General features: G+C 40.9%; 1 non-coding gene across 1 annotated transcript; it reads left to right on the top strand.

The window, feature by feature from the left end:
- Positions 1 to 21,280: 21,280 nt before the first annotated feature.
- Positions 21,281 to 21,351, top strand: trnag-gcc. Its single transcript has one exon. It is a non-coding gene; the product is annotated as a tRNA-Gly (tRNA).
- Positions 21,352 to 22,155: the final 804 nt, after the last annotated feature.

Here is a 22,155-nt window from a genome sequence, read left to right as displayed (position 1 = left end):
CTAGTTCCAGTGCCTCCTAGCCAATGCTGATGAGCCCTGATGCCATTAGCGTTGATTTCATGCGACAGCAATGAAACCAGATAATGGAAATCAATAAGGAGAGCTTTTCTAAGCCTGCAATTGTCAAGTTTTGTAAAAATCTTTTCTTGGCTAAGGTAGACCCTTCTCAGCTGCACACATAAAATGCACATTAAGGTGGGGGGACATGCCTGCAACTGAAATATGTTGTCTCACTGCATCTACATTAATTTCCTGTTGCACAAGGGGCAGAATAAATAGTTTGTCAAATCAATTGAAACTGTATTAACCATGAATGGCCATTGGAGAGCTGTAATTTTTATAATTTACCCATTTAGTCTGTGAAATGGTTGAACTTTTTTTTTTTTTATCTGTTTATATGCTTTTCTGTTATATGTTATGTTCTTCTGTTATGCCATTTTTCAGGCTAAACCACTTATCAAATGTAATTTTAGTGCTTTTTTGCTAAAGTCACAAATTGTATAAAGTGAAATTTCCATGTGTAGTTTGATTATAGATCAGGTCTAGGTTCTATATCAATACTGTGAAAGTATCAAAGCCTCAGTCCACAGAGAAATGAACACAGCCTGAATCCAGAAACTGAGCCTTAAAACCAGCCGTCAGGACTTCTGGAACTTTGTGATGTCACAACAAAGCAGTCACCGCTCTCACCCACGCCCAAAGCCCCGCCCACACGGACCCATCATCCAACCTTGCAGCATTTGGTTTCTCTGAGTGTTTACCTGAAATCTGCTACATTTCTATTAGATAACTGAAAAAAAAACAGTCAGTCAATCTCAAGAGAGCCTGAGAGAAGAGGTGCAAAACTACATTGAGATAAATATATCTTCTTATAGCTTTAACACTCCAAATAAAACACTGGAGAAAAGGAATATATGGACCTGACCCCCCATCCCTCCCTGAGGCCCCTTTGCCCCCCTCTATATTCACCTTTTTTTTTGTATTACATTCACACACACAGATCGATTCTCCCTCTCTGGCCTATCAGTGCACCAAGTTAGACAAATTGCATTTATCTGCTTCACATTGCTTCAAATAGAGAGAACAGAGGAAAATGAGAACACTAGAAAATAAGAGGCAGGAAGACTTCAGGAAACTAAGAACAGCGACAAGCCTCAAATACCATTCCATCACACCAGTGCACAGAGTGCCGTGCTGATTGTTTGTGGATTGGAGAAAAGGGTGGAGGCTCCTGAACATAATAGGCCTTGATTCAATGGCTGAATATTCTCTCTCTCACACACACACAAAGAACAAATTAACAAGCTTTCTCCCAAAGATTGCAAGTGCTGCTTTTGATCATGAAATCACACTTGACCTTCTTTCTTGTGTCACATTCTCTAAACCTTCAGTCGAATGCTGCAGCTCTGAGGGACAAGGTAATAAAAGGCAATTTTGTTTTTTTTTCTCCATCTCTGTAGCTCACCCTGCATCTTTCTTTCTCCCTCAAAGACAAAACTTTTGGCAGATGCTGCAGCTCTTTGCACCAGAAGGACAAGATGCGGAGCAATGTTTGTTCATCCCACAGAGAGAAAATATGTGTGTGATCACAGGGAGGGAGTGATGATAGCCTGTATTTTCAGCAGAGGGCCTAGTGTCCTTGGAGGCCCCTACTGATTCATGAATATCTGACCCAGCAGCTGACAGCGATTGTCTGTTGTGGTGAGGCGAGAGGCCTTGTCTGCGCTCATTGCCCGCTCGTCCTACAACATGCAACAGTAGCCTCTCTTCCCACCTCTGACAGCAGACGAGATGGTTTTAAAACCACACGGAACAAATAGCAGCATGGCAGTAACTGTTTGTAACGGGTTTGTATTGATTTAATTGAGGACGATAGCTTGGCCATCGATGTTCTCCTTGGAATAAGGAAATCCCCAAGGTTAACAAGTAACAAGTACCAAGAGTTTTCATGAGGATTTTGTCAATAGACACTGAGGGACATTGTATTAAACATAGGCGATATGTAACAAATACTATATAGTTAGATTTACTAGAGAAGGCTCGGCTCTTTGAAGCAGCTCTGTGTGTTTAGATGCAATTAAATAACAGGGTTGCAGTTGGCCTTTAGATGAAAGGAAAGATCATTATATAAAGTGATGCATCTTTGTGTTTGAAACAGCTCCATCCAAAGTCCGACTGACACAGAAACAGACACAAAACAGCCTTTAAAATTCAAAATAAGTTAGTTTTCACAACCAAATATTTGACTATTTATTTTATTGACTATTTAGATGAAGACAAGATCTGCTCTATAGAAATATATTCTATATATGCAAATTTACAGAAGTTTTACGATCACCTGCATAACCTGGGCTCTCTGAGTAACCTTGTTAATTAAAGGTCCATATAGTATAAAGGCAGATGTCCATGTGTTGTTTGATTATAGATCAGGTCTAGCTTCTATATTAATACTGTGAAAGTATCAAAGCCTCAGTCCACAGAGAAATGCACACAGCCTGTATTCACAAACTGAGCCTTAAAACCAGCCATAAGGACATCTGGAACTTTGTGATGTCACAACAAAGCAGTCACCACTCTCAGCCATGCCCCCAAGCCCCGCCCACATAGACCCACCATCTGAGTGTTTACCGGAAATCTGTTATATTTTTATTTGATCACTCAGAAAACAGTCAGCCAATCAGACAAGCCTGAGAGAGGAGATGTAAAACTACACTGAGATGGTTATTGGTCAATTAGTCCTCCAACCTGAAAAACCATAGAGTGTATTGTATCCTGAAATAGTGCCCCTATGGTGGCAGGCATACTGGACCTCAGTTGTCAGGGTTACAATAATAAACACGTGGACTGTACCATCGGCGGCGGAACTACCTTTGTAAATGCACTGAAAGAATCCAACGAGGATTCTAATGGATCTTTTCCGGATTCATTAGATCTTAATTCAGTCAACCGTAGCAAAGCCCATTAGGAGGAGGTTGGGGCGGTGGAGGGGAACAGCACCATCAAACAGCACTGGCATCAGCATATCAGCAGCCAGTAAGACATATCAGGTTAGGGTTGAGGCTTCTGTGTACACCTGTATGAATGCAATTGGATGTTGCTCTTCAGCTGGAAGCCGAGCAACTGATGAATGACGAACTGATGGTGAAGCATGAATGAAGCTGCTGAGGCCGATCACATAATGCAGGTTCAGGCAGAGACTTCAGTGTTTAGCCTGAAGTAATGGGAAATACACAAATCTTCTCCTTTCATCTAGGTAATAGATAAGAGAAGATTCACTAAATCTTCCAGTTTGAAAGTTTTTAACAATGTTAGATCCAACTGCTGAAGTATTCAAAGCAAAACCTTTGTTTGGGATTTTGTAAAAACTCCCTGAGGCTTCTTGCTTAAACATCAGCCTTTGTTGTTTCCAAATGTTCGAATCAGGAAGAGGGAGCAATAATTGTGTAAATGGTTTGCAGCCCTAAGGTACTGTCAATAAATCCCATAAAAAAAACAAAATTAACAATGTGTTAGACAACGTCTGTACATAGCTGACCTGCCTACACTGTCTGTGGCACTCGGCCACAAACTATGCAAATATATATATATATATATATATATATATATATATATATTTTAATTTTATTTTATTTTTTTTAAAACAGCTAATTTGGTAAAACAGCTGGGCTATGTAGTTTTTACCAAAATGACTCAATCAAGAGGAAATAGTGCATTTGTTGTGGACTATTTACAGCTATCACACATGTGTAGAGGAAGTGAGTATTTATAGCAAATTATTGGAGGTTTAGTGTTTTGGTGGGATCTATTGACAATATGGAAAATACTCTAACGTGAAGGCTGGATATGTGGTGGTCTGGATCACTCTTGATAAAAGAAACAACTCACTTTTTAAACAGCAGTTTTTTACTTTTCTCCACACTTTGTCCGCTTCACAACAACAACATTTCCTGTCTCTAAGTTACATGTTGCTAAACTAACCAATCAGTTACCAATTAAACTTGAACATAATAAATGTGCAAATATAAATCTGTCAATAGTTAACTGTGTGAACATAAATGTGTAAATAGTTTACTGTATAAACACTGTAAATATATATATTTTGGTAAATTAACTCAAATATATGAATTAACATCTAAACCTTACAATACTATCATCAGCCTGTTTAAACTTAGTAGCAACATGTTAAACTGACAGATCAAATAAAATGTTGAAACACCTATTTGTGTAGAACATGCTTTACTGATTAACACTTTTAAATTGAATTTCTTGCACATTGAAATGCAACCTGGTAAGTGATACGTCCGCATTGACTTGAACTGGAACAGATAGAGGAGGGGCTGAGAGAGGAACACAATAAGAACTTCAGGAAATTCACAAGTGAGGCACTAGACCTTCTTCCCCTGTCCAATCCATTTGCTTTGTAATCTCAGCCCTGTCTTTAGTCCTGATCACTGCATAATAGCAACCCAAACAACTCAACCGCAGAGTTTGATTCATCAATAAATCATTACCAAGTACTGGTAAAGAATTAGAAACAGCAATAATGGGCCAAAATGACCTCACACACACAAGTGGGATTTGAGAAACTTTCCACTTACAAATGAATCATCAGTCAGAGAGAAGATGGTGGTTCAGATATTTCTCTCTTCACATCTTCCTCTTAAACTTTTTGGCAGTTGGTTTGTGTTGCTGTGACTGCCAGCATCCGGAGGCAAGGTCTCCTTTCGCATGCTAATAAAATATTAGTCATGTAAGCTCATCTTGCTGAAAGCATTTCGACTAACATGTGTAAAAGAAAGTTGAAGATGTATATTGTGTGTGCCAAGCCCATTAGACATGGCTGCAGAGTCTGACACTGTAAAAGTTTGGATGGGATTACTTAAAAGCTCCAATGTAAAAAGATATTACTTTCCCTTGTCAAATGGCAAATAAAGTCCAGTTAATCTCAGTAAAGCTTGTTCTGGCCAAAGGGAAACATGTAAACAAATCTATGACAAATGGCCTGGATGTTTCTAGGAAATTAAATTTTAGGCCACAAATGCTCTTCATCTAAAAATGCAACACTCTCCAAGCATCACCCCCAAGACATGTGACATTATTTGTCTGTCCCCATTTCTTTATCAGCTGTCTGAAACTAACCAAGATCCTAATGTTTTCAGCATAAACACTGCCTCCCTCCCTGGTACCTCATGTAATGTACTGTAAATATTTCTCTGATCTTGATATGAGCCCATGGCATTTTATCATTACATATATTCAAACAAATATTCAGGAGCAGTCTGAAGCCAGTGGTGCCAGCTCACATGGGAAAAATGTTTTGCAAAACTGTACTGCCTGGAGATGAAGTGTAGTCTGAAGGTGACAGACACAGTCACATTAGCTGCTCTGTCAGGCTGTGCTGATGCAATGAGCTAAATGCTAACACTACTGACATTCTTATTATATGAAAGCTTTTTTTGATAGTATATATGGTAGGCATTTTTAGCCATGCTACCATTGTAGCAGCATAGCTCCATGGTAATGTCAGCCTTCCACCAATATCTTGACAACTATCAAATGGATTGCTAAGAAATTTAGTTAATGAACCCCAGAAGATTAACCCTAGTGACTGTGGTGATCCTCTGACTTTTCCTCTAGCGCCACCATGAGGTGGATTGTACTTGTGGTACAAGTGGGAAAAAAAACTGGTACAAACTTTCTCATATATTCTAATGACAGTGATGATCTTTTGCCTTTTTCTCTAGTGCCAACATTAGGTACATGTTTGAGTCTTTTAATTAAATATCATGACAACTATTGGTTAAACTGCTTTGAAATTTGGTACACAGATTCATGGTCCTCAGAGGACGAATTGTAATAGCGAACTTGTTACTTGTATTGTCGTTTTATAAGATGTGCTCTCTGGTATTTATATAACCTTTATATAATCTGATGCTACCTGCTCATTTGCACTATTTTATGTTGCATATGTTGTGTGTTTTTAATGGTTTGTTGTGTATGTGGATTGTATGTTTCTTTTGCTGTATTTTGGGAGAAGCAAAAGACAAATTTCCACTGAGGTGGAAAACAAAGTCAATCAATCAATCAATCAATCAATCAATCATATATGGTGAACATGGTTAGCATTGTATCTGGTACACATGCATCATGCTAGCAATATCATTGTATCATATACAGTTTCACAAAAGTTCTAGCCTGGCCGTAAAAACTCCTACAGAGCACTCACCAGACACGCTTTGTTAACACTTAAATGGTGGGCATGCCTGACACTTGGTGCTGGTGCGATTGTCACCAACAGTCACACAATAACATGCCATGCCAGCTGTCGATGCAGTTCTAAAGGGATATACATGGGAAATAAACTTTACAACCAGACGCCAAACTGCCCCTACCACCTCTCTCCAGGCTGGAATTCTCTGGTTTGTGTCCGATTACATAGGCTAAATAAACTCTGATCATAGAGAACAGCAATTACCAAGCTCTACTCCATTTTGACGTTGAATGCCAGGCTGGACCTTCATAAATTGATTGATTGATTGATTGATTGATTGATTGATTGTGATTTGACAGCGCCTGCATTGGAACATTTGAATAAACATGATTTGATTGGCTGTCGCCTGCCATTGAACGGTTGGACTTTTCTTAACATCTATAAACACAAGCAAAGTGAAGCAGCGGTTTTGTTACTATTTCTCTATATAGTAGTTTATCATTGGTGTGGGAGAATGCTTCTCCTGTGTGGCATTAAAATAGTATACTCTCACAAAGATAAATGCAAGTACTGGACCTGCTGCTGAAGACAACAGCCAATTCTGGATATTTGGAAAACTATTTATTTGGATTTCTTTATTAATACAAGGTGACTAAATAAATCCTCTCATGCCATGCTATGTCGGTCAGTGGATCACCAGGAATTTTAGGGTTCAACCATGAACATCTGACCCAAATATTGTGCCAATTTGTCTGACATAATTCAAGCTACTGCCCTGCGATGGACTGGCGACCTGTCCAGGGTGTACCCCGCCTCTCGCCCGAAAGGATGCTGGGATAGGCTCCAGCCCCCCCGCAACCCTACTAGAGGATAAGCGGTAGAAAATGAATGAATAAATGAATAATTCAAGCTATTTCACCAGATATGTGAAAACTCTGACCTGCTGGTGGTGCTAGATGAAAATTTAAGGTATCTCAAGTCATTTGAATTAATCCTCCGGGAAACATGAATGTTTGTATCAGATTTCATGACAATCCATCCCACAGCTGTCAAGACAATTTCATTGTGAGACAAAAAAGTAATGGCTGGTTAAGGAAATACCAATTCATCAGGATTCCTCTTCTCAGTACCAGTATTTATGGTAATCCATCCAGTATTTGTTGAAATATTTGAGTCTGGACAAAAGTAGTGGTCCAACCAGCCAACCCATATTCCCTGTCAGCAGAATGGGCAAAAGCTTTGTTTATTAAATTACAAACACTCAATACTTCTGGTTTCTTGTTGAGCAGTTAACGGCATCTACAAATGTTGCGTTACTGCTCAGCCTGACTGTTGGAGTTGTGTAGACCAAACAATGAAGCAATGTTTATATGAACAGAAACAAATCACAGTGTTGGGTTGAATCAATAATTGTTTATATCTGGTAACATTCAACCTGCTAATGCAGTAAATGGCTCTCAAAGACAATAATGGACAGATGGGCTTTTTACTGCTGCAGCCATATTTGGTATAATTGTGCCCCCAGAAGCAGAATACTGGGGTGTGGCTTCATGCATGCATACTGTATGTGTCTGTGTGTAAATGCTTCCTCTACATCTGTGGATTGCAATGGGATATCACAATTTAGACATCTAAAAACCCAGAAATGAATTTGTTGTAATGTCTGTGTTCCAGTCAAACATTTGTATATTTTTATTAAAATAAAATAATATCACTCTAGACATGATTGCTGACAAGACACCATGTTCCCTCCCTACCAAATGTTGCCTGTGAACATGTCCAGTTAAATTAACCTTGTTGTTTCCTTGTTCATGTCCATTCAATTTTCATAATTGGCAATATTCCTACAACAATGCTTTCAGAAAAATATTTTTCAGCTCCAGGAGCAAAGGGTCCAAGCACGATGCTTGTTTTAAACATCCTTGTTAAAAGGACTATAAAGAAGTTAACTGAGAAAGTGGGAATTTTCCCTTTGTGTTATTACAGCAGGCTGTCTATCAAACCACAGCACAGAGAACTGTGGGAGAACTGTGCTAATATTTGTGTTTGGTGTGCTGAAGGAGGTCTTCACACCAGAGTCTGTTTGACCAGAAGCTCCTGGCTGCAGGCGATGTGGTCAACATATCATGAAAGGTTTTAAACTCTGGTTAAGACGAGGGTAAAACATCTGAGAAGAGGTTTGGAATTGAGCTTCTGCGTATCATTTTCATTCTGAATCATTAACTCTAAGCTTCTGAAAAGACTTTGCTGGGAATACAAGTCCTGGCAAACACAGCTGCAAAAATCTATCTACATTATTCTGTTTATAAATAAAGAAACTGTGCTCTGTATGATGTGATTTTTCTTTAGGTTTACCTGTCACTGTAATCTGTCATCAATGCAGTTTGCCTCAATCTCACAGTCATGAGCCCCCTCAAAACAGAGCAGACAGGAATCATACTCACACTGGAATTATAAAATCTCTCTCTTTCCAGCGATAGTATCTTAGATGTCCACTGAGAATAAACATCCATAAATCCCATCAGAAATCAGAGAAACCGAATGCTCGTAAAAACAGATTAAAAAAATAAACTCTGAAGTCTGTGCTGCGTACCTGTCATTCTCAAACAATCCTGCTGTCTGTGCATTCAAGGATACACTGCTAACCATCTCACCTCCTCAATAACAGACTGACCAGGATCACAAACACTGCCAGTAATATTATTGTGAAAGAGCAGGAACAACTGGAGTGTGTATACAAACAGAAAGCTTGATAAATTGATGTGTTATTAATGTTTCTGATCCTGATCATCCTCTTCTTAAAGAAGTCCCTGAACTGCCCTCAGGAAGATGCTGTATAGCCGCAATAACAAGCAAGAACGTCTACAGAAAGTCCTTCATACCATATGCAATAACTTTATTAGTCAGAAGCATCATTCACACTGGAATCATGTCCGTTATTGTGGTCTGTACTGTGCATGTTGTGCCAATTTATTATTGCATTTACTGTTTGTGAGTTCCAATGATTTAACCAGCCTGTGAAGCAAAGGGCAAAGTCATATCATATCATATAATGCAATATGGTCAAATAATAAACTGATAGATACTCCTGATAAATGTTATTTTCGTTTGAAATATACACAGTACATAACCTTTATATACACAACCTTCCATTTCTTAAAGAAAAATCATACCATATGTTTCTCATCCTCTCTGTCTGTTCCCATTATTCACAGCCACCCAAACCGTTAACAGTTGTGATGACACCTGAGGTCATCTTGGGTTTTGGATCTTATGCTAATCTGTGTCTCTTTACCTCTGCAGATATCTGATTGGTGTATCTGGAACACCTGTGGTCCCCAGTGTGTTCCAGGGTGCACAAGTCTTGGCTGCAGACTAGCCATTCTCTCTCTGCTCAGGAACCACAGCATGAGTTTGGGTTACGTTGCCTTGGTTATTTTTTTATGTTTTCTCCTGCACCTTACAACACCTGCGCTCACATGCCTCAGTCAAGCTGACCACACACCGTTGACTTTACTGATGACAACAAACCATGCTGTAAGGATTTAAAATATTCTTCATTAATCATTATCCTTGGTCTGTTTCACTTTTCTTGTGGCCACTTGACCCAGTGTTTATTTAGACTCCATTGAGACTGACTGTTATTCTGTATATTTTATAATCTGTTTAACCCAGAGGGTTTACAACAATTTCTGGTAAAGACAAAGCTCCTACTTTAGGGATGAATTGAAGTATAGATATTAATTATTATTAATTATTATTATAATTAAAATTATTATTATTATTCCATTTATTTAGATTTGCTGTGCACTGAAGATTTACATCTTTTTTTTATATTTCAATTACAGCAGTAATGCAATTAAAAAAACAGAAAACACTGTCTTTATTTACTGCCTGTTTGCAGGCACTCAGCTCTCACCAGCCTGCACTGAGCTAAGTATAAAATCTGACAACTTTTCTTTCTCTGGTGATTTTATCGAACTACGTGCTGAGTGAGCTTTGTTGTCAGTTGCCTGAACAAATAAACCCCTTTGAAACATCATCATCACAGCAAAGCTACACCTTAAACTGGACCTTTAAATAACAAAGACCAGAAATTAACTACAGAGGGAAAAAAGTATAAAAGTTATCACAAATTTATGTAAATAAATTATTGGGTTTAAATTTAGGCTTTTAAATTATTGGTGAATCCTGATTGTTTTCTCCAACACAACTTCTAAAGAAGATACATCTTCTACTTTTTAAAGATGTGACAGAAAAGTATATTGAGCAGGTAATGTAGGAATTAGTGCTTTCAGAGAGGACATGCAACACACATATTGTGTGAAGATAGTTTTTATACTGTTTATCTCCTGTTGTCATCATTCACTCTGTCTCCTCACCTTTGACTTTGTTTTGAATTTTCTTTAAGCATCACTCCTGCAAGTCTTATTTCCTCTATCATTCCGCCTATCTGTGCTGTCTCATTGTTGGACTGATAGATCTTTTGCTCAAACGATCCTTTCGGACATTTAACCCTAAGGAGTAATGAATGACTTGTAAGGAACTAGTGACTAATGACTTTTTATTTTTCATTTGCTGTGCAGTGGCTGACAACAGGCACTGATCTACAGAGATGTGGTCATGTGAGCCATCCTTCACCATGGTCATTAAGTGGGTGAGTGCATGTGTGGCCCACACCACGAGAACAGTATAGGCCTGAATGCTCGACCCCAACAGTGATGAGATCAGGTTACACTGTGGGGGGCATTTTGCTGGCATGGTTTGGGTCCACTTGTCTCCGTAGAGGGATGGGTCAATGCAAATCAATACAGAGCTGTTCTGAATGATGATCTTTATCCATGATGAAACATTTCTATCCTGATAACAGTGGTCTCTTGACAATGCCCCAATCCATAAGACATTAGGGTGTCATGATGGTTTGATTAGTATGAAAATGATGTAAATCATATACTGAGGCCTTCACATTCACCAGGTCTCAACCCAGTGAACACCTATAAAAGATTTTGGACCGCTTTGTTAGACAGCATTCTCCACCACCATCATAAAAATACCACATGAGGGAATATCTTTTTTAGGACTTCATTCTCCAGTAAAGTTCAGAGACTTGTAGAATCAATTTCCAAGAACATTTTTCTGGCAACACATGGAGGCCCAACACCTTTCTAAGATACTTTATTGGTTTTTCCCTTTATTTGTCACCCGTCTGTAATTTGCTAATTCAAAACTAGATTAAGTGTTAAATTATTTTTCAAAGACAGTTCAATTACCTCAAACACAAGCAAATTATATGTCCATGTAGTGTCTCTACAGCAGTGGATTTGCACTTATTGCTGTAGCACTGGCTTTGTTGTCCATTCTTGATTCTCAGTGAAGAGATCAGTTTCAACAAATCATACATACTTTACATTTGGATTTACTCATCTGACAGACACTTTTATCCAAAGTTACTTACAAGTGAGGGGCATCACTAAAGCTTCAGAGCAGTAGGAGACCTTGGTGTAAGTACTAAGTACTACATCTATTCAATAACCAGAGCTAGTTAGACATGTTAGGGGTGTTAGGAGAGGAGGTGCTTTCTGAACAGCTGAGTCTTCGATAGATTCTTGAAGACAGAGAGGGACGTCCCTGCTCTGATAGACTTTGGTGGCTTGTCCCACCATCGGGGAACCACAGACAGAACAGTTTCGACTGAGACTGTCTTGTGTGCAGGTATGATGGTACTAGATCACTTTCCTTGGAGGAACACAGTGGCTGAGAAGGAACATAAACCTGTATGATTGAGTTCAAGTAGATGGTGCAGACCCAGAAGTCACTCTGAAGGCAGCATTAGTGACTGTATTTGATTCATGCGGTCATGGGTGGACAGTGGAGGTCGATGTGTAGCGGAGTGGAGTGACGTGCCCTTTTAGGCTGATCAAAGACCGGACGGGCTGCTGCATTCTGGACCATCTGTAAGGGTTTTACTCTCCATGAAGGGAGGCCTGTCAGAAGGGCATTGTAGTAATCGACGTGAAAGATAACCATGGTTTGGAATAGCTGGGTGGCTGAGTCACATAAGGCCTAACTGGGAGATGGATGCAACATAGTTAGAGATAGATAGCTGGTCATCAAACATGACACCAAGGTTTCTCATGACCTTGGTTGGTTATTGGCTGGGGTGAAGGATGAACAGGCTATTCTGATATTGATATCATGATGGAGTGACTGATTGGCCGGTATGACTAACAGTTTAGTCTTAATATGGTCCACCGATTCACTTGTAATTGCTTGGTAACAGAAGCAGTCGGAGGACCATTCAGGTTTTTGATAGAGACCCAGGTTAGTCACATTTGGTAGGCATAAAAAACAAAGGTGAACTGTTATAATATTACTTAGTGTCTGTTGAATACCTCACAAACTTACTTTACTGTCTTCAAACATGTCAATTGGCCTTAAGAACTAAACACAACCCAGTCTTCTGAGGCTGTTGCTCTAAGAGACAACACCACAGGTGGATCTGTTAACTCACATCTTGTATGTCCAGTGATAAACCAAGGCAAATGAGGTCGCTTCCCATTGATTTTACACAGAAAGACTCCGGTCTGCGCTCAGTATGCACAGTGCAGATAAAACAGTTGCAACAGGGACGCAATTTGCAGCTTCACATAGTGAGCTTGGCAAATATATCTATACACCGCTAAAACCTGCTGGGCTGAAATGTTACCACGGAGACAGAAAGGCAGCCACATATGAACACTGGCAGCATCCACAAGCAACATTAACAAGTGGTTTCTCACCCAGCTTTGCTCCTTTTCATCCTCGTAATTAACCACAGAGTGCATATTAGGCTTGACGGATGCAATATATTTGACAGTAAAAATTACATTATTTAACTTTCTCTAGGGTTGAGATAGACAAACAAGCTGTAAATAGTGAGGATTGCGGTTGGTTTTGGGGCTCCAACAAAGGTGCTGTAGAGGGAGAACATGGCTGGTCTGCTCAGTGGACCGTGGCTGTCGTGAAGTTACAAGACTCTCCAGTGAGGAAGTCCCTATTCTCTTTAATGTCATTGCACAACTTTCTCTCTGTGTCTCTCTTGCTCTCCCGTCGTCTCTCTCACTGGTTTTCAATGTCTCTCACTCTCTCTCTTTAGTGGGCCCACTTATGCTTTATGATAGTCTCTCCTGGGCCCTCTGTGTTGAACCCTCTGCTCCCTTGGCCCGTCTCCCTCCTTCTCTCTTTCACAGTCTGTATATCTCTGTCTCCTTAGAGGACCACTTTTACCCCACTTACTTTTTATTACAGGCTCTCAAACCTCCAACTCCCCCCAAACCTTTCAATTGTTCTCTCAATTTTTTCCCTTTCTCTCTTCCCTCACTCTGTCTGCCCTCAACATGTCCTTTGGTTGCATTTATTTGTCCTTTGATGCCCAGACGTCCTCATTCCGCACTCCAGCCTGGCTCTCTTAGAAGAGCCTCCCAGAGCATGTCCCCCCTAACACCACCACCCCCCAAATAGAATTCTCCATCATAGTACTACACCAGTTTAACCCACCAAAAGTGCTAGTAACAGGTAAATAATATATTTATATTTTCATTTTTCTAGGCCTCTAAATTGTAGGCCTCTAGTGAAACACAAAGGAGAGAGGATAAATAAATATGAAAGTAATGTCCAATGTACAGCAGCTTTGAGTCTTTTTTGGATTTGGGCAGTTTATCCCTTTCTTCCTGGCAGATCCTCTTAGGCTCCGTCAGAGTGGATGGGAAGTGTCTGAACTGGCTTTTTTAGGTCTCTTCACAGACGTGCTGTGCGGTTTAAGTCTAGGCTTTGGCTGGGACACTCAAAGAGTCTGTCCTGAAGCCACTCCAGTGTTGTCTTGGCTTCAGGTCATTGTTGTACTGAATGATGAAATGTCGACCGAGTCTCAGATTGCGCAAACTCTGATGATGGTTGTCTTTAAGGAACTTTGTATTTGATGTACATGATGCTGCCACCACCATGCTTCACCATAGAGATGGTATTAGCCATGTGGTGAGCAGTGCCTTGTGTTTGCCAGACATAGTGTTTTGGGTTTTTTTTGTTTCAGACCAAAAAACATGTGCATTGCTGCTGCAGAACATCTTGGTTTTCATTTTGGTGCCCATGTTAACAGGTTAGAGGGGACACACTGCCTGCGTGGTGCGAGCCTCACCCCTTGTGGATGCGTCATGTGATCTAGAGATTGGCCGTCTCACCTATTTTTCATGCGAGAGCTTCTCCCATCAAAAATAGACAGAGAAAAGACCTGTTGATACAATTGACATCATAGCATATCACATAAAACTGACGCTTTCCCCTATAGCTTTTACGTCTTGACTGAATATGAATATTTCACAGACATGAAAAAAATATAAATATATATTTAACCATTTTAGCAGCTGCATGTAGAAACAATGACATTTGAGTGATGTTTTCTGTCAAAAATAACCTACAAACTCTATGTAGAGAGCTAAAGCTGCAGTAGCAGCAACACAACAGAGATGCAGTAGGTCAGTGATGCAGCTGCCACGCAACACAGGCAGTATGTTCCTATTGTTAGGGGCTTCTGTTCAGCCTTGCTGCCATAAAAGCCTGAATGACTGCTGATTGCTGATATGATTATATTTCCAGCAGGGTCTCTGTCTGTACAGAGGACTTCTGAAGATATTTTAAAGAGACCACTGGATTCTTTCCCAAGGCTCCTCTTGCCTGGTTTGGACAGTCAACTCAGTGAATCCTGATAGTTTCAAAATTGTTCACTTTGACAATAATTGAAGCTATTGTGCTCCTGGGAACACAAAAAGCTACAGAAAAGGTTTTATACCTTCCGTCCTGGTCAATGCCTCACCAAAAAGTGTACTAAAACACTTTCTGAATATATACACAATATGCAGTATACATGCAGGATTCTGTTCCCTCACAAATCAAACCTGCCTCTACTGAAAGGAGCTACAGCCTCTTACAGACCACCATGGATTTCTGATAACCACTAGACTTCTCACAGCTGCCACTTACAAAACCTCTTGTCATCCAAGAAAAATCTCTAGCAGCCACGCCAAAATGAAAATAAGGCATTAGAGAGATGAAACAGGTGCTATTGGCTGGTTTATTCCATTCAACTCTGCAGATTGTGGTCCATCACAGCAGATGAGAGTTAGATTTTTTCCTCACTTGGAATGAAAATAAAATGCAGAGGCTGTACGTGTGTGTGTATGTGTGTGTGTGTGATTGTGTTGGTGACCCACCCTCTCTTTATTACCCTCCACCAGAATAAAATGGCGAGAGACTTGGACGATATGATGGATGTGTTGGCGACCGCCTCGTCTCAAACTGAAAACTGAGGGAAATGTAAGATGAGTCTCATTAAAATGTGACAGGCCTTGCTGTGAGGAGGCCACAATGTTCCCCTGACTCTGTACTTCTTAAACAGGAGGGACTAGATTGAATTGAAATAGGAAGCTGCAGTACAGCAGCTTTTGAGAAATAACTGCAAACAGAGGTGAGTGCAGGTTTCAGCTACGAGAGAAATGTCCTCTTTCTCCTGCCTTCCAAGTCAAATCTGCAAGCAGAGGAGAATCCAGCCAATGTGATGCAAAGGGAATATTCAATGTACTTCACACTCACTGTAATAAAAATTAAATGTGCTTTAGATTGCGTTATTTGGTGCATAGCAGTGGATGCTGAGACATGACTCTTTGGAATCCAATCTTAGATCTATATTTATAATATCTGATGCATCATCCTCAATAAAAGAATCAGTTGAGGAAGAAAAAGTTAAGCAGGTTAATTTTAAACTTGATAATATCACTAGATATTTCCACTGTCTTTTTCAGTAAGTCTTTTCTATCCAAGTTCTTTATGAATGTGGGGCACTTTGGAGGATAAAAGAAAAGAATGAAACAATTATGCACTGAGCAAAATAGGTTACAGTATCAAAATCTTCATGCATATGCATGCTGAAACTCTGTAAGTCACTTTGCAATTTAAATGCTGAGATGCATGTATTAAAAAATGTGGAGACGTGTTGGGATTTCTTTTTTTAGCCATGCTGCTTGCATGGCACTGAGGATGTCAATGTTGACAACTGCAGGTTGGAGTCAATGGCATTATAGTTTGTATAGATGGTTATGGTCCCTTAGCTAGTGACTCTATAAACTCCCCCCCGAGTACCACCAGGTCAAGGTTTTCAATAATAATCCAGTAAAACATCTTGAAATCGACAACATAGATTGGGTTAAAAGTTGGTACAGTGTTTTCCACGCTGTGTTGTACCAACTTGGTTGAGCCTTTAACTTTTCATCTAAAGACATCATCAAGTCAAAATTTCAATGTCTCCAATATTTTAATTTATGTTCAATTTAAATGTATTTTAAGAACTGAATAAGAAACAGGGTGGTGTTTTCTTGGTCTACTTACACACATTGTGACCCACTACATATGCACATTAGTGGCCAATAGATCTCACATTGCTAAGGCTGGGATACTTGAAACAAACTTTGTAGGAAGTGTTGTCCAACCTCTTCTAAAAGAAAACTGTCACTTTCAAAGGCAAGAAGAGAAAATCTGCAAATGAAACTGCTAATTTATGTGATAAACAGCTGGTGGCACTAATTCTCCTGTTAAGTAACATTAAAACATTGGAGATGATCGGTGTAACCAGATGACACAATGAAAAGAGTATCAATCACACCTCAAATGGTGGACAACCATGCAGAAAGAAAACATGGTGGACAAATAACTCTTGTGCTTTGCACGACAGATATGCTCCCCAAAAACTGTTTCTACTGCACTCTGTCGCATTTTCATTTTATTCATACATCAGCTTTTCCACACCAGCCAAGTGCAAAAAGTTTTTGTAATATTTTGACTAAAGCACACACTTTAGACAATCTCTCCTCAAAGATGTTCGTGGTGTATTTATACTCCACTGTACTGACGGTTGTGCAAATAAAGAAAAACACAGGGCTTGAGAGAATCGCTGTATTAAGAGGATGTTCTTATCAGACTGTCGGTTTCAGGCAGTTGAACAAATTGTCCACCAAATCCAATGTCGGAAATGTTGGAGGAAGGGGTCAGGACAATCTGACAAACACTTAGCATACTGATCCGTATTGGAAGTAGACTGTTTTAAAAACTGACCCTCTTTGCAGTTTGAGGTGTCCTGTCAACAGTTTTATGGGCATCTCTTTTATAATGGCAGCCTACTGGGAAGAGGGGAAGGTATTACTGTTTTGTTTTTGTTTCTTTTTTTTTATTTTTTGCAGTACTGTGGATGGCCACTTGGAGTCTGACACTGACAACCTTACCTACCGCTCTTAATATATCAGGGCCAAATAACTAAGACTAATCACATCTCCATCTTCAACTGTATTCTGAGTTTAGAGCTGGTTACATGTCAGTATATTGAAGCCTTGCTGTACACTGCAGTCTGTTATCCTGCTCATCTTTATTCTTTAAATATTGTTCCCTTGAAGCATTGCAAGGCTATGGCTCTTAATCCATCATCATCCTCCACAGATCCCACATCCTGCAGTGTTCAACCTACTGTCTGTCAAAACTCTGGCTGATAAATGACTACGCCCTATGCATGCTCAGAAAACAAAGTGAGGAAGGATGGGCAAATGGAGAAAGAAAGAGGAAAGGAGGAGAGTTGTGGATTAGAGGTACTTTTTGACAGTTTGAACAATGGCCTGGAGGGCTCCCTGGAAAAACACTTTGCACTAAAACATCCCCATTTAGCTTTTCATTTTCACACTGTATGTCTGCAGCTCTGACCCCTCAGCAAACAAAGTGGGGGACCTCTGGTTAGCTTCCAAGACCAAAAGCTGTCAAAGCACATCTCAGGATTGGACAATAGGCCACAGCTTCCTTGTGAAGAGGAAAGGAATCTAACACTTCAGCCTCTGTGGTGCCACACATTCTCTGTGCCTCTGCCTGACCACTCATCCCAGCTCACAGGAAAGTAAAGATATATTTTTCCATTGTTTTGCCAGATCTCCGGCCTTAAATGCAGCCTGTCATACGGGGAGCAGCTGCTGGTGAAAACATATGCCAAACCTTGGTTTAAATGTATATAATTTCCTCTGCCTGTTTTCCTGCAGCTCACCTCCTCCCCCTATTTAAAGCCACACATTAGCAAAACCGTTCTTGATTGTGGACTCTGTGTTTTGGAGTTGACAAATTGATTATAGTTGATTTGCACCTAGAGGTGATACACGGCGAGACAAAGAAAGAGATAAAGGGGTGAATTTTATGAGAGGAGAGGCAGGCCACGGCGGACAAGGTCATAACTCATTGGTTATTCCTCTGAGAAAGCCAACGGCAAACACTGCAACAACAGGCGCATGGTTGTGGTGATTCAGCTCTGACCAGTGAACCCACCCCATGAAAAGTTTTGTAACCTCTTAGTCTTGGAGCCTGCATTTATTTATGTGTGTGTGTGTGTGTGTGTGTGTGTGTGTGTGTGTGTGTGTGTGTGTGTGTGTGTGTGTGTGTGTGTGTGTGTGTGTGTGTGTGTGTTGTTGGTGTGGTACTCCACGTTTGCAGTCTGTGCCACACCAAAAAACAATCACAGTTCTATCGAGTTATTGGAGTCAGAGGGGACCTAGTGGCGTGTGCTCCTTTGCCCTTAGAGTAACTGGAAGTGAGGATGATTGAATTATCTCCGGGCAGAGAGGAACATACAGGAGTGGGTATGTTCAGATACTGAGGGGCCTGAGACGATGGAAACATAAACTCAACTCTCCAGCTGGATTGATCTCAGGCTGCTCTGTAATTGCATTGGGAAAGTAGGAAATTCCCTGATATCATAGGTGGCATCAGGTTCTGTTATGTGCTCACATTTAGTCAATTATGGAATTTGGTGTAGGGCTCCGAGCATTGATTGATCTGTTACGCAGCCTTTGATCTGTTATTTTGAGACAATACATTTGATGACATTAAAGGCTCTGTGGCCTCAATATTACTTCCTCTGTGTGTATGAGCCAGGCCTGTCTGACAGCTCATACAGGCCCAGCAGTACCCTTCAGACTTTCAGTCAGACACACAGAGACAGAATTGACCATTTATAGCAAATAGTTAGAGGAAACAGACAGAGATGTGGATTCTCCTGAGAACGAATCCCCCATAATAAACACACACATGAGCTTAAATCATTATTAAATCAAAAATGCTAAATATTAGATGAGGGGTAGTTTGGAGCAGTTGACATAACTATGACAGAAAATGCAGCTGGCCTTCCAAATTGTAGGCTTGCACACCTCTCCAACCAGGACCTCACCCAAACTCTGAACTTTTTCCCCAAGAAGCAACCCCTGGGGCAACACCGTGGGGGGGTTTGCATTTTATAAAGGCTTCAAATTATGTATGATTGAGGGAGTGGCCTCTTTGAGTGACAGGTATGTGTATGCTTGCCACAAACCAGCATGCACCAAAGTCTCAGCTCCACACACACCCCTCCACAAAGCAATAAGTTAACTTAGAGGTCAGTGTCAAGCTGGGGGGGGTTCCACCACACCACCCCTGTCATGCCCTGGGCCTGTAACTCTTCAGGGGAGACATGAGTCCCGGTGAGCCTGATGAAAGTGGTACCCTGCCTGCTCTGATGTACCATCTGACAGGTATCCAGATGGGGACCTTGGCACCTTCACCAGGCACATCATTCAACTTAAGAGTTCCACCATACCTGTACATTATGCCTTTGTGGAGTCACCTTCCGGGTCACTGAGGCAACCACAGAGAATGTGCACTTGCTGTATGTGCCATGTCTTCAGCATGGATGACTTGGGAGTGGGACATTGTTGGGGTCTGTGGCCAGGTGAAAATGTGTCAGGACTTTCTCCTCTCAGTTCAGCAGCTCCATGGATTGTGGAACTTTGGTCCTGCAGTGCTCTCTTATGTGCTGTTTGGTGGGATTGGCTGGATGGATAATATAGAACTCATAGGCGTCCTGGAGCTTCATTAGGTCCACCTGATCAACCACAGAGAAGGCAGTGGAGAAGAGCTGGCAGAAGTGTTGAACAGAGGATGATGCTCAGAGGTGTACTCCAGTGAAAAGCGCCTCAGGTGGTGGAACAAGTCCAGCATCACAACCATGTTGGGGTTGTAACGTGCCCGTGATGCACATGTATTTGCCAGTGGTCCAGAGGTGGCCCCAGCAACAATGGAGGGGGTAGTCTTCCACGCATCCCAGTATAGATGTTCACCAGGAATGCAATCCAGGATCTTAAACAGAGCACAGCCATCTCTAAATGCAAGGCACAAAGATGTAAAGCAATTTAGATTTTTTAAAAAAGAAACAGATTCTGTTAATTTTAAGTCACATTTACAGTTTGAAGGGAAGTGAAAAGAAAAAATGACTGTTCTCACCTTTCCATCCAGTGGTAACCTGCCTTTTCCACCACAGATGCCAGCGTTACTTTTCCCACAACTTTCCTGGTGTGGTCAGACCTGAAGACCTGCCCAAATGTGCCCTGGAGGAATTTGGACACAGCTGGCTATTGACGTCTGAACTCATCTGGAAAGTTAATTGATTTCTTATTAGTTTTCTTAAACGTTTTTGCCAATCAAGTTGTTCAGGCAACACTTTGTGTAGATAAGTCCTTTAGAGGTGTGTTCCATGAGTGAAAAGTTTTTGGATGTAAGTGATTAATTTCTGTTGCAATACAGAAGCAAGCCATTGGCACAAAATAGCAGCAGGGATGACTGACCACACCGTATCCAGTGTTGGTATTACATCCATGTTGAAAAGTTGGGGATGCGCCTGGGTTTGATTCCCGGCCAATGCAAGCCACTTTTTCATTTGCTTGGGTTTGATACCCAAACAGTGCAACACACTTTTTGGGATAATTGTACAGTGTTATGTAACAATACCACAAAAAGAAGCACAGACAAACTTACAGAAATGGTGGGAAACCCACCTCCCTCCCAATCTGCTGCTAGATAGGTGTTGACTGAGGGACTATTCAAAGCTATTCGACTGTCAGACAAACAGTTCAGCCAGAGACTAATGGCCCTTTCAGTGGGCGTTTTCCTACAGTTGTAAAAGCCCGCCCCCCCCCCCATCGGTAAGCATTGGTGGTTCAGTGGTAGAATTCTCGCCTGCCACGCGGGAGGCCCGGGTTCGATTCCCGGCCAATGCATTGCATCTCACTTAGTTTATAGCACCATACTACTCATGGCTAACACCAGCCTTTGCTCTCAAAGCAATCGGTGTTCTTGGTGACAAATGATGATAGCAGTTGAAGTAGTCTTTGTTGACACACCAGCGCTCCAGTGCCAACTTTGTACCTGTGTTTCCTTGGATAAAAGCTCCTAACTCTTGTGTGAGGGACAACTTGTCTTTTGTGTCTGCATTACATTGAGAGATCTTTTCGATTTTACGTATATAGTTTAAAAGTCTTGCTGGCCTCGTTGGCGCAGTAGGCAGCGTGTCAGTCTCATAATCTGAAGGTTGTGAGTTCGAGCTTCACACTGGGCATCCTTTTTGCTGCACAGGTGCTTTTTCTGGACTCTCAACGTCTGAAAGCAGAAGACCGCCTAAATATTGTTGTGGACAATGTGGATACCTTGACTGTGTTTTGCCATTCTTCTTTTTCCTTTTCCCACTGTTGCGTCTACACAGTGCATATTGTACATGACTTCACACCAGTCCAGAAAACGTTGATTGACTGGTGTTAAGGGGCACAAAGAGTGAGTTGTTGGTGAGAGATTCTCAAACAGCCAGGTCTCAGTTTTCCAAGTGTAGGGTCCTTATTAAGGCCATTGCTGCCACTGCTCTCACTTCGTTAAGGCTCCAGGATGTTGTCACAATAGATGTTAAGAGTCATTGGGCCACCTGGATGATTTGGGGATAATTTTACAGTGTGGTAACAAAATATATTTTGGAACAATGGGCTTTTATATATGAGTTACACAACTGCAATGTACCAACACCACAAATAGCA

The sequence above is a fragment of the Seriola dumerili genome, unplaced genomic scaffold (genome assembly GCF_002260705.1).
Source record: "Seriola dumerili isolate Sdu_G_001 unplaced genomic scaffold, Sdu_1.0 BDQW01000200.1, whole genome shotgun sequence".
NCBI lineage: Eukaryota > Metazoa > Chordata > Actinopteri > Carangiformes > Carangidae > Seriola > Seriola dumerili.
This window is presented reverse-complemented; position numbering and strand designations above follow the sequence as displayed.